At 39.3% G+C, this 15021-nt stretch overlaps 1 protein-coding gene across 1 annotated transcript in view; it reads left to right on the top strand.

Moving 5' to 3' along the window:
• Nucleotides 1-830: 830 nt before the first annotated feature.
• The window catches only part of Galnt13 (polypeptide N-acetylgalactosaminyltransferase 13), a 519646-nt gene continuing 505455 nt past the window's right edge, over nucleotides 831-15021 (top strand). Inside the window, exon 1 of the mRNA XM_004651848.2 lies at nucleotides 831-895. The gene's annotated coding sequence lies outside the window, so the exon portion shown is untranslated. The remainder of the gene's footprint in view (nucleotides 896-15021) is intronic.

The raw sequence follows: 15021 nt of genomic DNA, 5'->3' as shown, positions 1-15021 counted from the left end.
TCAGCATCAGAAAGCCCAAACCTTAAGTTCCCGGCAGTATCATCTCCCCACCCGAGAGACCCACTGCCAGAGAGGGTGGGGTTGCTGGAACTTTCCCCAGGGCAGTCCTTCAAACCCCCTAGCTCACCTCTCACCCGCGCGCTGGCGCATGGTGAACACGGCGTGTGCTTGCGGGCTATTGCACCATAGGGTCCGGGGAGGCGTGCGTGTGTGTATGTGGGGCGCAGGAGGGGGGGTGTTGTCTCATGGCATTCTCTGGGGCTACTAGCCCACCCCACAGTCGCTTCTGGGGGCCGTGCCTGCCAAGTATCGCGGGACTTGTGCACCTCGGCGGAGCGGCGGCTCCGGGAGCAGCTGGAGCGCGCAGGGTGCCCAGGGAGGAGAGGGAGCCGGCGGGGAGGAGGGAGGAGGGCCCGGGGTGCTGGTTACGTAAATGAGGCTAGTCCAGTGAGAGGCCTCCGGGCTGGGGCTACGGCAGGAGGAGGGACCTCGCGAGGAGGAGGAGGGGCTGGGAGGCGGCCGGTTGGGGTGGGAGGGGGCGGGGGCAGGGGGCGAAGTGACCAGGCGGTGGCGGCGGCGGCGGCGGCGGCGGTGGAGGCGGCGGTGGCTCCGCCGAGGCGATAATGTGCTAGGAGCCCTGCGCGCTCCCCTGCGCCTTCTCGGCCCGGGGCTAGCGGTGGCTGCACCCGCCGAGCCCCGCAGCTCGCCGCGCGCTATGAGGGAGCCTCTTCCGTGCTGGCCAAGGCCGGAGCCCGCTCGCTGTGGCCGGCGCCAAGTGTGAGGAGCGGCGCGGGCGGGACCGGGGCTGCGGGGGCTCCAGGTGAGCGCCATCCGCAGCGGACTCCGGGCGCCCGCCGCCCTTCTCTCTCCGCGGGAGCAGCGGCCGCCCCAGCAGGTCTCCGTTGCTTTCTCTCTCTCTCCCCCGCGACGGTTTGGGACGGGCCCCTGTGCACTGCCCAAGGGTCCCTTGGCAAGTGTCTGCGCGGGCGCAGACCTTCAAAACCCTGTCGGGCCCGGGCGCGGGCGGGATGCTCGCGGCTCCCACGGACGCCTCTGCAGGTGCGGCGGGAGGAACTTTGTGCAACCTCTTGCTCCGCTCGGCTACCCGCTCTGCTGGGGTGCGCCTGTCCCCCTCAGCCCTGGGGGCGCTCCCCGCCTGGCGTCGTTTAATGTTCCCGACCCGGCCGGCCCGCAACTTTCTCCCTCCAGATGCGGGCAGTGCGGACCTGCGAGGCTGCCCTGACGTGGGCACGCTCTGGTTCTTGAATGCCTTCCTAGCCCTCGCTGTGGTCCCTCGCTGCTGCTCTTTCCACCAGATGTCCCAACCACCCAATTCCGTCTCCGTGAGCGAGTCTCTGTCTTTGACTCACTTTGTGGACCTGACTTTCTTTCTGGCTTTTGGTACCTCCGCACCCACCCGTGTCAGTTTCTCTTTCATTCTGTTTCCTCCTTTTTCTTGGGATGTCTATGTCACCAATACACTGTTTCAGTCTCTTTCCTCGGAGTCGTGTCTTGCAGCATGTTCTCCCCTCTCTCTGTTTTTGTTCCTTGATGCCATCTCCGTCTCTTTTTGCTTCCCTTCTTGTTCCTCCATCCCCCAGCAACCAGCTCGTGGATCCCCAGGGTATCACGCCCTGGCTCCACTTCTGGGCACCTCCAGGTGCAGAGACCTCCTTGTTCTGCGGGGAACTTAGCGATGAAGCAGCCTCTCTGTGCCTGGGCTACCTTGGAGCTGAATGAGAGACTCGGCGGTGGTGGGGTGTGGGGGCGGGGAGCGGAGGGCATAGTGCTAACCCTCCCCAGCTGGGCTCGGCGGGTGTAGCGCTGCTGGAACACAGCGCACTGGGGTTGCTGGTCAGGGTGGGAATCGCCCCGGGGGTCTGTTCTCTGACTCTTCCAGCACCACCAGCAGCCAAGGCGGAAGAGTCAGTGGGTAGGCAAACAGAAAGCTCTGGGATTAAGGGAAACTAATCAGATATAGGAGGTTTCATGAAGCAAAGACTTTTTTTGCAGCGGAGTAGAGCTATGGGGGCAAAGGAGGCGTGCCTTCCTTAACCTCCTCACACAGCCCTTAAAGAGAATAAGCCTCCTGGAAAAATCCTAGCCACTCTTACCAGAATAGCCTAGGTATTGTGTTGGCAGGACGAGATGCATTTACCCACCCTCTTTGTCATTTCTGATTTTCGTGGAGTCTTCGGCTATTTTCAGCTTTTTTGTACCCTACCTTTGCTCAGTGTCTGTCCTTCTGCCTGTCTCTCTGTCTCTCTTCTTTGCAGGTTTGTGTTCATGCCCTCTAGTGTTAAAGAACCTAATGTGAGAACATTGAAAAGTAAGGTCACCTCATCTGCACTTGGCTTTACGTTTGTCACCTTCCAGGGATCTTCCCCCTTTGTCACACGCTTCCTTTCCTTTTCCTCCGTGACTTTTGCATTGCGTTACTGATTTTTCCTTTCCCTCCATTCTTCTTCAGAATTCAAACCTTAACACTGAAATCTTGTTTAACTTCAGGGATAAATGGAAATGGGGACTTGTCATCTAAGGCAGATTTTAAACGTTGGAAAAGTGCATTTCTCTGTACTGTTTGCTACAAATAGGATTTCACAGCCCTTTCTTAAGGCCCTACCCACTTTCAACTCCACTGAGAATTTCCCTAGCTGCTCAGGCTAGTTTAACCAAATGTTTTTACTACATGTCTATGCTAGTTATCCCATTCCAGGGCTGCAGTAGGGACACTGTGTCCCAGATCAGGTGTGTGTGTGGGGGGGGAGTAGTTTTATTTCCAAATTTCAAAAATGACTGGGTGTTGCCATTGTAGATTAATTCTGTATCAGGAAGTCTAGAGTGGAGCCAGATGCTGCCTCAGATTTGCAGATCCCAGGGCAATGTGGGAAAGCTAAATAAGTGTTCCTTGGAAACTTGGTTGATTGAATTGCATGCAGCTGATTGTTGGCTTATACTGATGAACCTACGATCTACAAACTGACCTCTACATCTTTTTTTTTTCTCTCTTCAACTATGAGAGGAAGTTGAGGACTCATAGAAAGGATGTTGCAACAGAGTCCCTTGCTTATTTTTAGTGTGCCCTATGCCTAGATTTTGCCCCTTCCCACAAGGCTTTAACCTGATTTATGGCTGGCATCCTCCTTCAAATCCTCTAGGAAAATGAGATATGGCATTTTTGAGGTGAATAATTTCATGTGAATACATGCTTTTAGTAAATCAAAAGCTTTTAATGTAAAGAATAGAAGTATCAACTTAATATTTGGTGGCTATTACTTGATCTCCATATTCAATCCCTTCCTGTAAATAATTTGTAGAGTCCTTTACTGATTCAAGTATATATGAGCAGTGTGATGCTCTATTCATGACACCAAAGTCCCTAGAACCATAATGCCACCTCGTTCAAAGCCTTCATACTTCACAGGCTGCCATATTCTTTTTTTTTTTTGATGCTGTATTAATCATTGCTTGAAACAGTTGATTTTCCATAAATATTGTGTAGCAGCATATAACAAGGAAAATGAATATGAAAACTCTAAGATTTGTTGAGATGCCTTCATATTTCTTACTTATTTACACATTTAGCTTTTGAACTTAATATGCATTCATTTCAACTTAAACAGGTCAGAATAAAATCAATTTAAGCCTTCTAATCGGGTTTTTAGAAGTGGTAATTGTAACAGGAGCACTTTTGTGCAATTCAGATTGTGAGCATACAAAATCTTTGTCATTTTCGGAAGATAGAACCAGTGAAGAGAATTTTGGTGGTTCTGAAAAGCAAGAAAACTCAGTGTGAGAAAAGCAAGAATAGGATTCCATCTCAGTGAACAATAAGCAGAGAGGTTACATGTTTATGATAGATGGCCATTGTTCATTAAGAACAAGGACAGGTCTAGTGGCTGTGTATTTGAATGAATTTTCCTCATTAAGTACACTAGAGTGACACCAACAGTAGTAACACAGTTTCAACTGTGGGTTTTAATATATCATTGTCTTAGGTATGTGTGTCCATCAGTAGGAATATGTAGACATCTTAAATGTAATAGAATCTGACATGAGTTGTAAGTCTGGGAGGCCATGTGCTCACTTACCCAAGGATTTCAACTGGACTTTGGTCATAAATTTTTCCTTTTGCTTTTGTTACAAGAAAAAGAAAAAAAAAAAAAAACAACAACAACATGCCAAACATGAAGTTTAGACATAAATATATATACTTCAATTATGATTATTACTGATATTGATTATGGTAATAACTTTGATTGTGTTTCATAAAACAGCACCCTGTTCCCTAACTACACATGTACACACATCATCAAGCATAGATTTAACTCTTAAATTACATTTGAATATATGACATTGCATGCTTTGATAAATGATTTATCCTCTTAGTAAATTAGACTTCTACTTGTGAATGCTACCTTAAGCTGTGTGGTTTAATTGAAATCTTGGGCAACACAATAATCATCATATATATTTTTGAACAATTCAGTTTTCCATGTGAAATTTAGTACTTTAAGAGAATTTGAGGACATCTGTAAAAAGGAATATCCACAATTCAGTAATGGTTGGCCATCCATTTGGGACATAATAAGCAGTTTTATTTAAAAACAGTAAGCTAAACCAAACAGACTTTACTCCTTGGATTTTTGTTTCTCATCAATTTGGATTTAGGTCCATGTCATGTTTTAAATATAGTATATGAATAATACTATATTTAATTCATCTTTCCTTAAATAGTAAAATAATTACAAGTAGCTAAAGGCACCTTTATGATTCTGATTGATGTGTGCATCAATGACCCTAAGTTCATTTTTAGCTGTTTCTGGGTATCTTCTCTCAGTATTTTTGGTACTTATTTGTTTAAACTGAAGTTACTAACTTCTAAAATTACAAATTTTGGAAAGGTTTTGCTTTTCTTCAAGGACCCAGCCATTATTTATATATCCACATGAGGAAAGTCTTCACAAATTAACAGGTTCTCTTAAGGTCACTCTTACTATAGCCAACTATTCTTCCCGATGTAACTCAAACAAACACAAATTTTAGAGGTTTAAAGTACTAGTGAGTAACCCTCCCAGGATAGCTAGAAAAGGGCATAGGAAGATCCTTGACTTTTATTATCATAGCTATGAATGTAGTTTTGATCATATTCTATATTTCATGTTATAGGTAGATAAATTACCTGCCTTAAATATTTATTCTTTTGTATTTTGTACAAAAGTGTTTACTATTAACATGTATGGGGCTGTCCAAGGTATATGATTTCAGGGTTTTAACATGTTAGAGAATTGGGATGGCATCTTTTTTTTATAGTACATTGAATTGCCACTTGAATCTTAAGGTTTTTTTTTTTTTTTTTGGTTTTTCGAGGTAGGGTCTCACTCTAGCCCAGGCTGACCTGGAATTCACTATAGAGTCTCAGGGTGGCCTCGAACTCATGGCAGTCCTCCTACCTCTGCCTCCCAAGTGCTATGCTTAAAGGCGTGCACCACCACGCCTGGCTGAATCTTAAGTTCTTGCAGTCCATTAAAGGAAGAGTGTTATTAAACTGTTCGTTTGCACTTTGGGGAACATAATAACTTGTGATGATGGTCATGCTGACCAGAAAGAACTTAGATCACAACCTACAAAATAAAAACCAATTCATATTATTTGCCAGAGATAGTTTTAAGTGCCAATTTAGCCTTTTTGCTTTAATTTCTTTGATTTTATTAGCAATGCATCTTTTTATTATTAATAAAATGGATTTTGACATATGAAGAGGATTATGTAGCTTCTTATAGATCAAAATAAGCATCATAAGTGATCAATCCTCTCTTCATGTTTTATTATTTAATTAGTTTCAGGTAGAGATGGTGAAATTTATGTATCTACCAAGACCTCAACTATACCATTACTTTAAAGAAGGAAAGGAGAGTAAAATGCATGTGAAAGTAAATCATTTCTAGTTTATCTATAAAGGAATTAAAATGGCTAATTGAGTTATAAATTGACTAAATAATTAAACTTCATTGTGTACTTTAATTCATTCTCATACCATGGTAAGTTTGTATCTGAAAAGTCTTAGCATATCTCACCCTCATAACGGCCATAGGAGTAGTAATTAATATGATTGTCCATGTTATATGAATGAAGACTGGCTTATTCAGGATCACATAGCTACTGTGTATTAGAGTGATGGATGATGGAAGTTATTTCTGTCTCTGAAGCCATGGTCTAACAGGTCTCAATTGAATACTTTTACCAATAAAAGGTAGAGCATCAATCTCCATGCAAAATTTTTTTTTTGCATAGTAAAAATGATTTTAAGTGGTGGAGATTATATATATATATATATATATTGGTTTTCTGAGGCCGGGTCTCACTCTAGCTCAGGCTGACCTGGAATTCCCTCTGTAGTCTCAGGGTGGCCTCGAACTCACAGTGATCCTCCTATCTCTGCCTCTTCCCAAGTGCTGGGATTAAAGGCATGCGTCACCATGTCCAGCTTTAAGTGGTTGATACTTTAACAGTGACTGCAATGAAATTACTCAATCCCAAATAGTTGTTTAAACTAAGTAAATTTAGAATCTTCTATATTTTCCTGGATTGGGCTTACTTTTATAATTTTATGACATTAGTTGATGATAGAAAATTGACCACAGAACATTTCATTGTTTAGATTGCCATTCTCATTTGTGGTATGTGGTTGCATGGAGTAGTACAGTATTGTGGTGGTTCACAATAAGAAATATTTCCAAGAACAGTCTACAGAACCATTGTGGCACTCTACTATCCCATGCATACACACACCACAAGCCAACATGGTTGTCTTTACTGTGATTGAATGAAACATAGTACTTACAGCTTCTCTCATTCTATTTCTAGTTGTGAATCTGGGCAATAAAATTTTGACCTGTGATAGATGCTAGCAATTGTGTGGGCTTTAATTCACAGCATTGCCAACTGTAAATAGGACTGAGGATTGAGATACCTTGTTCCTTTGTGGTAGTTAACCACAAATCACCATGACCATGATGTTGTTAGTCTTGTTCTGGGATCAGGAAAGCATGTTGGGCAAAAACAAAAGGGACATATCCCAACATTCTGTTTCTTTGTTCTTCATCTGATGAGTACAGCCTAAAGTTTTAGAGCCAATTTGGTCATTTTTTATTCATTTATGAAGAATTTTCATAATTGTTTATTTATAACTGAAGTAATAGAATATGATTTTTAAAATATTTTTGACAATTTTTTTTCTTTTTTTTTATTTTTAGTTTACTTTGGAGTATGGTTTTTATTTATTTATTTATTTGAGAGCAACAGACCCAGAGAGAAAGGCAGATAGAGGGAGAGAGAAAGAGAGAGAGAATGGGCGCACCAGGTCCTCCAGCCACTGCAAAAGAACTCCAGACATGTGCGCCCCATGTGCATCTGGCTAACATAGGTCCTGGCAAATCGAGCCTCGAACCAGGGTCCTTAGGCTTCACAGGAAAGTGCATAACTGCTAAGCCATCTCTCCAGCCCATTTTTGACAAATTTTAAACTATATTTTTTGTATTTTTCAAAGGATTGTGAAAATTATACTGACTTTTCTTGAATTTTTTCTCATGTGATTCTTTTACAATAACAGCAGTAATTTTTACTTATTTATAATATATGAGACTTGAGCTGCTAAATTTTAATGATGTACATTTTGCCCATATTTTGGTATTTGGTTAATTTTGAAAGGTCCTTCTGTTTGTGTATAATTTTTAATGTAGTGTCTTTAATTTTTTTTTAGTTTTTAAATCATAGTTTTAATTAATCATGCTTTATTAGATTTTGTAAATTATTTGAACTGTGTATTTCCCAAATGAGACATTTTACTTACCTGTTTTTTTAAACATAAAAATCTCTACTTAAACCGTGCTGATTTAAAATTCTATAAATTATATGAGGACTTATGAAACTGCTGTCTACTCTTGTCAAGAATTCATATACTATTTTTTATTTTTTATAGAGTATTTCTCTCCTTTTTTGTGAATCATATGAATATATTCTTTTGACTGTTTTGGTAGTTTATTGTAACATGAGACTGTACATATCTTATCTTGAAAAGTATTAGAAATTACTCTGTTACTGTTCATTGTTCAGATCTTACCTTATAAGTTCTGAGCTTGCCTTAAGGTTGTTTCTTAGAGTGACTACTGTGGACATAATTTCTTAATATTCATTTTTCTTTTTTCCATATCTTTTCTTTCCTTTGTTTTTCATGGTATTCCACATTTTCTGTTGTCTTTATTCTAAGCCTTCCTAAATCTTCAAGTAGCAACACTTAATTATATACTGGTATTCCTGAGTCTGTTAAAAATAAAGTGAATAAGGGCTGGAGGGGTTGCTTAGTGGTTAAGCACTTGCCTGTGAAGCCTAAGGACCCTGGTTCAAGGCTCGATTCCCCAGGACCCACGTTAGCCAGATGCACAAGGGGGCACATGGTCTGGAGTTTGTTTGCAGTGGCTGGAGGCCTTATCATGCCCATACACTCTCTCTTTCTCTGCCTTTTTCTCTCTCTGTCATTCTCAAGTAAATGAATAAAAAAATAAAGTAAAATAAAATAAAATAAAGTGAATAAAAAGCAGCTTCTGTTCATTTAATCACTTAGTCTATGTAGGGAAGAGACAGAAGTTACAGCTCTTGCATCTGGGTCATTTAGCAGGAGGCTGGAAATGCTAAATTCACATCTCATTACCTTTGTCTACTTTTAGAATGGTGAGCTTGGGCCCTGTGGTCACTTGGCATTTTGCAAGCCCAGGACTCTAGAGGAATGCTGTGTTATTTGAGGATATGGCAATTCCAGTTGACACTTCTCTCATTCCTTGGTCAGATTTTTCTTTTAAAATAAACAATATAGGATTCATTACTAACTCTTGAATATTGACTTCATGTCAAAAATTCATTACACTATTGATATATTGTGATGCATAATTTTATTTATTTATGTGCTACAGTTCCCTCTCCCAGACTTCAGACAGGACATCATATTTCCCCTAACTTGCAAATGTAGAACATTTTTGCCATAGTTCTAAGAAGACTTTTCTTGTTGTGCACTAAGTGGAGTTGAATGTAGGTAATTGGATGGTGCAGCTGAATTAACACGTTGAATTGCTAGTTATGGGACACTTCATTTGCTGCTGCAAGACCACAATAGGGCCATTTTGCTTCTACAATGCACTAATTCTTATTATCCATATAAGATGCTAATTCAAGTGGAATAACATGTACGCATCATTTCCATTTCTTTTGTAAAGCTCCACAAATATAAGGTATTTGTAAGTTTCTCATTAAGCAATTTGGAACTTGACTGATTTTTTTGAAAATGTTAATCATATGTTTCAAAAAGGAAAGGTTATAAAAAACATTTCAGAACTATGAAATCAGTAACACTCATTTTGCTCTGTGTATTTTGAGATTATTGCAGACAAGCCATTTATATGTAGTTCAATTGAGAGCATTGTTTGAGTAATTTTGAACAATGTTATTGCAACCATGACTACAGTGTTATATACCAGTGTGATTGTTGATTCTTGAGGCTTATTTTCACATTTTGAAGGTAGCTTGTCTATGTTTGTGGATGCAATTTCAGCAGGTGAGATTCCATTTTAAAAGGAAAAAAGGATAACATGACTTTCTGAATTTATTAGACTAAACATTGCATTAAGGAGTTAAAAAGATAAAGCTATAAGCCAGGCATAGTGACACATGCCTTCAATTCCAGAACTCAGGAGGCAGTGGTAGGAGGATTGCTGTGAGTTTAAGGCCACTCTGAGACTACACAGTGAATTCTAGGTCAGCCTGGGCTAGAGTAAGACCCTATCTTGGAAAAAAAAAAAAAAAAGAGGAAAAAGCTATTGTATGTTGGATGGGATAAAGTAAGATTAGGTGGGAGGCCTAAAAGTAAGGAAAAAGCTATTCTGCCAAAGATTTGTGGCTCAATGATGCTAAGAAAAATAGGGCGAAAATAAAATGCTGGGGTTGAAGTATAATATGCCAACATATATAAATATAAGTGTCTGCCTTCTATTCTCCATTGATATTTCCTATACAATCACTATATAACCAGTTTTTCTCAGATCCACCAGCTCATGCCCCCTTAACACATACTCACAAAATTTTATTCACTACCAAGGGGCAAAAGCACAACAAGGCATTGGATAAGGTCGCACTTACTTTTACATATATTTTCATTTAAGCCCAGTGCTCAGCTTGTTGTTTTTTCCTAGAGTGGTCTTCTTGTAGACCAGACTACTTCAAGTTTAGTGCCCAACAGTTTGTGTTTATTTTTTTAATTTAGTTTTTCTTATTTTTTTCTCTTTAGTTCCTTCTCTTTTATTCTCTCTCTCTCTCTTCTTTCTTTCTTTCTTTTTCTTGGAGACAGGATCTTACTCTGCAATCCAGACTTGCCTCAAATTTGGTGGTTATCCTACTGCCTCAGTCTCTCAAGTGCTGGTATTACAAGACTGACCACTGTGTCTGGATTATTCTTTGATCTTAACTATAATAAAACATCCAAGGATAATTAGATATTTAACAATAATTGAGAAGTCTACAGTAAGACAAATTAACAAAGACTCAGTTAAAACTATTAGTTGCCGGGTATGGTGGTGCGCGCCTTTAATCCCAGCACTAGGGAGGCAGAGGTAGGTGGATCACTGTGAGTTTGCCATTACCCTGAGACTACATAGTGAATTCCAGATCAGCCTCAGCTAGAGTAAGACCGTACCCTGAAAAACTAAAAAAAAAAACTAAAAAAAATAAAAGAAAGAAAAGTAGTGGCAACAAAATGACCTTACAAGAATCATATAATTAATAAATTGTAATTAGGACTTTGAAGAGATTCAAGAAAATTTGCATCTATAACAAAATGAATGATGTAGAAAAGGAACTGCAAAAATCTAGAATAACTCTTAAATTAAAATTAATACTTAGGCAGGGCATGGTGGTGCACACCTTTAATCCAAGCACTTGGAAGGCAGAGAGAGAGGAGAACAGCCATGAGTTTGTGAGCACCCTGAGAGTACATAGCTAATTCCAGGTTAGACTGGGCTACAGTGAGAGCTTATCTTGGTAAAAACAAACAAATAAAAAATCAGGAAAGAGTAAAAGGTAACTGAGATGTTAGATGGTTAGAGGTGCTTATTTGCAAAAGCCTTCTGGCCTGGGATCAGTTCCTTAGTCACTTGTGTAAAACTTGATGGGTATTCCTCTTTGCTGTGGCAAAAGCCCCTGATCTATGTATGTGCACATACATGTAGACATAAATAAAAAACTTTAAAAAGATAATTTGACAATACGATGTGAATTAATGATAAACTACAATTAAAGGTAAATGATGGATAGCACCACAAATATAACCTTTTCAACAAAGTTTGACTTAGGCCAAACCCTGGCAAAGAGTAAAGAAACCCACGTGGCATGAGCACTGGAGATGTTTGAAGTAAGCAATTCATTCTATTTTAACCTGGAGCAGGATTAGTGTAGGAAAACAGAGGCCTTTAGTTGTTGGGAATGTCTGAAACAAAGTGGAGCTTTACAGAATGTTTAATGTAACCAAAGAAAATAAATCTGCAAAAGATAAAAATAAATATATACCAGGAAGGAAAATAGCTGTGTAACATTAATTGGGTCTGACCTAGACAATATTAGTTACACATAAGTAGCTTTTACTGCCTTTCAATCTTTGACTGACTTCCAGTCACTCTTTAGAGCAGTTTAAAACTATCCACATTGGATTGGAGAGAGGTCAATTGAAGGATACATGTTAAAGTAGCAGCATGGTACAAGATGGGATTCAAGAGATAATGGATGTAGTTAGTAAGAGAAAAAGTAGTGATGATATATAAATCACATAGTTACAAAGATAATCAATAATGACAATAACTATGGAGAAATGAGCAGTGTGATGTGAGGTAATTTAGATAATGTCCAAAATGCTATACAGGATCAGACTTGTTTTTTGGTGAAAGTATTTTTTTAATGTGACTGTGCTTCAATAGGCATAATCGGTTTATACTTCCACACATTTCAGCAACTTACTTTTATGTTACACAACTACAGGAAGATAATTTAAATTAAAAATTGTATTGTAGAGTGAATATAGAATTTTAAGTGATATTCTTCCCAGAGAGATAATGGTTGTCCCTGAGTAGGAGCGTGCACTATATAAAGAAATAGGAACATTTGGAACTTCTGCCACTGAACATATTAACAGTCACCTGATATGATACTATCTCATTGGCCTAAAAAGACAGGAATTCAATTCTTTTTCCAAGGAAGGTGATTAATGTACTCTTTAACAAGTTATTTTCATTCTCAATCTGAGTGTTTTTTCCTATACCACAACACCCAATATCTCTTTATACTCTAATGTGTATTCATTTTATGAAGATGGGTCTAGCGTTTTCATGAAAAATGAAATGAATTACAATTTTCAAAGTATGATGATTTCCAAAATAAATTCAGGTCTTATCCAGCTCTGTAGTGAGGGTGATGGTAGCTGTTTTAAATGTTCCTGAGCCTTATTTATTTTGGGTTCTGTACTTTTTAGGTAACTTAGGTTGCCACTCAAACTAGAATCATGCATCCTTTTTTTTTTTGTTTTTTTGAGATAGGGTCTCGCTCTATCCCAGGCTGACCTGGAATTCACCATGTAAGTCTCGGGGTGGCCTTGAACTCATAGCAATCCATGTACCTCTGCCTCTTGAGTGCTGGGATTAAAGGTGTGTGCCACCATGCCCGGCTTATTTCTAAATTTCTAGTAATGGCTTCTCAGATGAGGGTGTTTGATAGTCCTTTTTTTACTTAGAGGCCTCACTTTCTCACAATTAAAAAGAATTACCAGACTGAGCTAGAGTGAAACCCTACTTTGAGAAACAAATAAACAACCCCCCCCCAAAAAAAACATTTGTTTGCTTATGTAATGATGTAAAGCACATCTGCATTATTCTTTAATAAATCTTGATACTATTTCATTTCTGCCTTCTGAATATTTCACAACGTGAAACAATAATTTTAACACATTTTGTAATGCTTTCCAAATAGATGTGTTAAATTTCATAGTCATTTGCATTATTAAATTGTCCCAGTTACTCTGATTACCTGATGTCCCACAGAGTCAAGAATGGAAAGATGTGGGGCAGCCATCTAAGTATCACACAGATGTGAAGTGATGGCCATGTCAATTTGGCAGTGACTACTGAAATTGTCACTGTTTCTTCTCATTTGGGTTAATGCTTTAATTTTGCAGCTGATCAAAAATAGTCTGTAGGAAGATATTCCGCTAATGAATGTGAGCATACAGATGGGTCTCCTAGAAATTGCTAATCTGCTACAAGATTTTTTTTTTTTTTTTTTGTGTGTGTGTGTGTGTGTGTGTGTGTGCTGTAGCATTGTAACTATGATCATGCATTCATCAAACACATTTGTGTATATGTCTATATCACCTTTGTATAGTGATATCAAAATGGAGAGGGGTGGTGAAAGACTGAGAGGGAGGGAGGGAGAGAGAGAGAGAATGAATTCTATTTATCCTCATTTATAATATGCATAGCACAAAAATGTTTTCTTGAGAGCTGAGGATAAATTTGCCTTTAATTTAATATAAAATTTATGTTATGCTGTAGTATTCTGTGTATAGTAGGATTGGTTATTCTAATGAGGAAAAAAACCAACAATGAGACCTGTTGAAAGTCTGGTTCCTGTTGTTAGGTGTGATTTGTCAAATTGGCCCCGCTTTTTACTTTTCCTGAGAGTTTTTTGAACAGTTGACTTGGGGCAATCAGGGCTGCTTTCCCCTATAAAAGTATAAGTTCCTGATAATTTAGAAAATTTAACCATATGAACTCCCCCTTGATGCTAAGTTGAGGAAAATACTGAGGTAGTAGGGAGGTAACAGTAAAACACTTAAGTGTAAGTTACCTGAGTTTGAGACTGGGCCATCTGGAATCTCACAATGTTGAACAGTTCAGACATCAAATTGCTTACACGATGATAAGAGATAAAGGCAGGATTGAAGCCAACCAAGATGGATAAAGTTAAAATGTGATAGTTACATAGACTACAGGAAATGTAGTCACATCATCTTTGTTTCAATTTTACAATATTGAGTATCAAACCCAGAAACTCACACATGCCAGATAAGTGCTTATCCACTGTGCTGCATCCCTAGCCCCACTTATTTCATCAGTAAAATGAGAATAATATGCATAAAACTAACACTGATGCAAGGTAGGTCTCTTACTGGGCATGGAGGTCTCTTTAGGGGCCATTATGTAATATTAACTCAATGAATTCTCTCAATAATGTGAACTATCTCTTTTAATCTAAGTAATGATTATACTTATGGGAGAATTGAGAAGTTCATGTAATGTACCCATTATTGTGCTTGACACATAGTGAATGTGGAATAAATGCAGGTCATTATTAGAAACTTTCATCTTCTGCTGGGCATGGTGGCACATGCCTTTAATCCCAGCACTCGGGAGGCAGAGGTAGGAGGATCACTGTGAGTTCCAGGCCACCCTGAGATTACATAGTGAATTCCAGGTCAGCCTGGGCAAAAGTGAGACCCTACCTTGAAAAACAAAACAAAACAAAAAGTAAAAGAAACCTTCCTCTTCCATGGTCCTTACTACCATTTAGTGTGACAGGTTCCCAATGCATCTGACCTGTTTGCCCAATTTCTGAAATAATATCCTTAGACGTGAAAGAGTTCGTGATATAATGAAGATGGAAATAAATGATTAAAGGCAAATATATGTGTAGAATTAAGATTAAAATATATTTTATATTTGCATACAAAGCTTGACATGGAAATGTCACTAGGCTAAAAGGTGCTTCCTCCTCAACAATAGTGTGTGTGGTAAGCATCCTCACACGAGTAATTCCAATGCTTGGAGAAATTGCAAGGCCACTGCTGATTGTTACTATGTATTCTGGGTAACTTGTAGAGCTATCCTTACTATTTCCCTTCACTATTTTATATGTATTTTATTATTTATTTAT

The sequence above is a fragment of the Jaculus jaculus genome, chromosome 4 (genome assembly GCF_020740685.1).
Source record: "Jaculus jaculus isolate mJacJac1 chromosome 4, mJacJac1.mat.Y.cur, whole genome shotgun sequence".
Classification (NCBI taxonomy): Eukaryota; Metazoa; Chordata; class Mammalia; order Rodentia; family Dipodidae; genus Jaculus; species Jaculus jaculus.
This window is presented reverse-complemented; position numbering and strand designations above follow the sequence as displayed.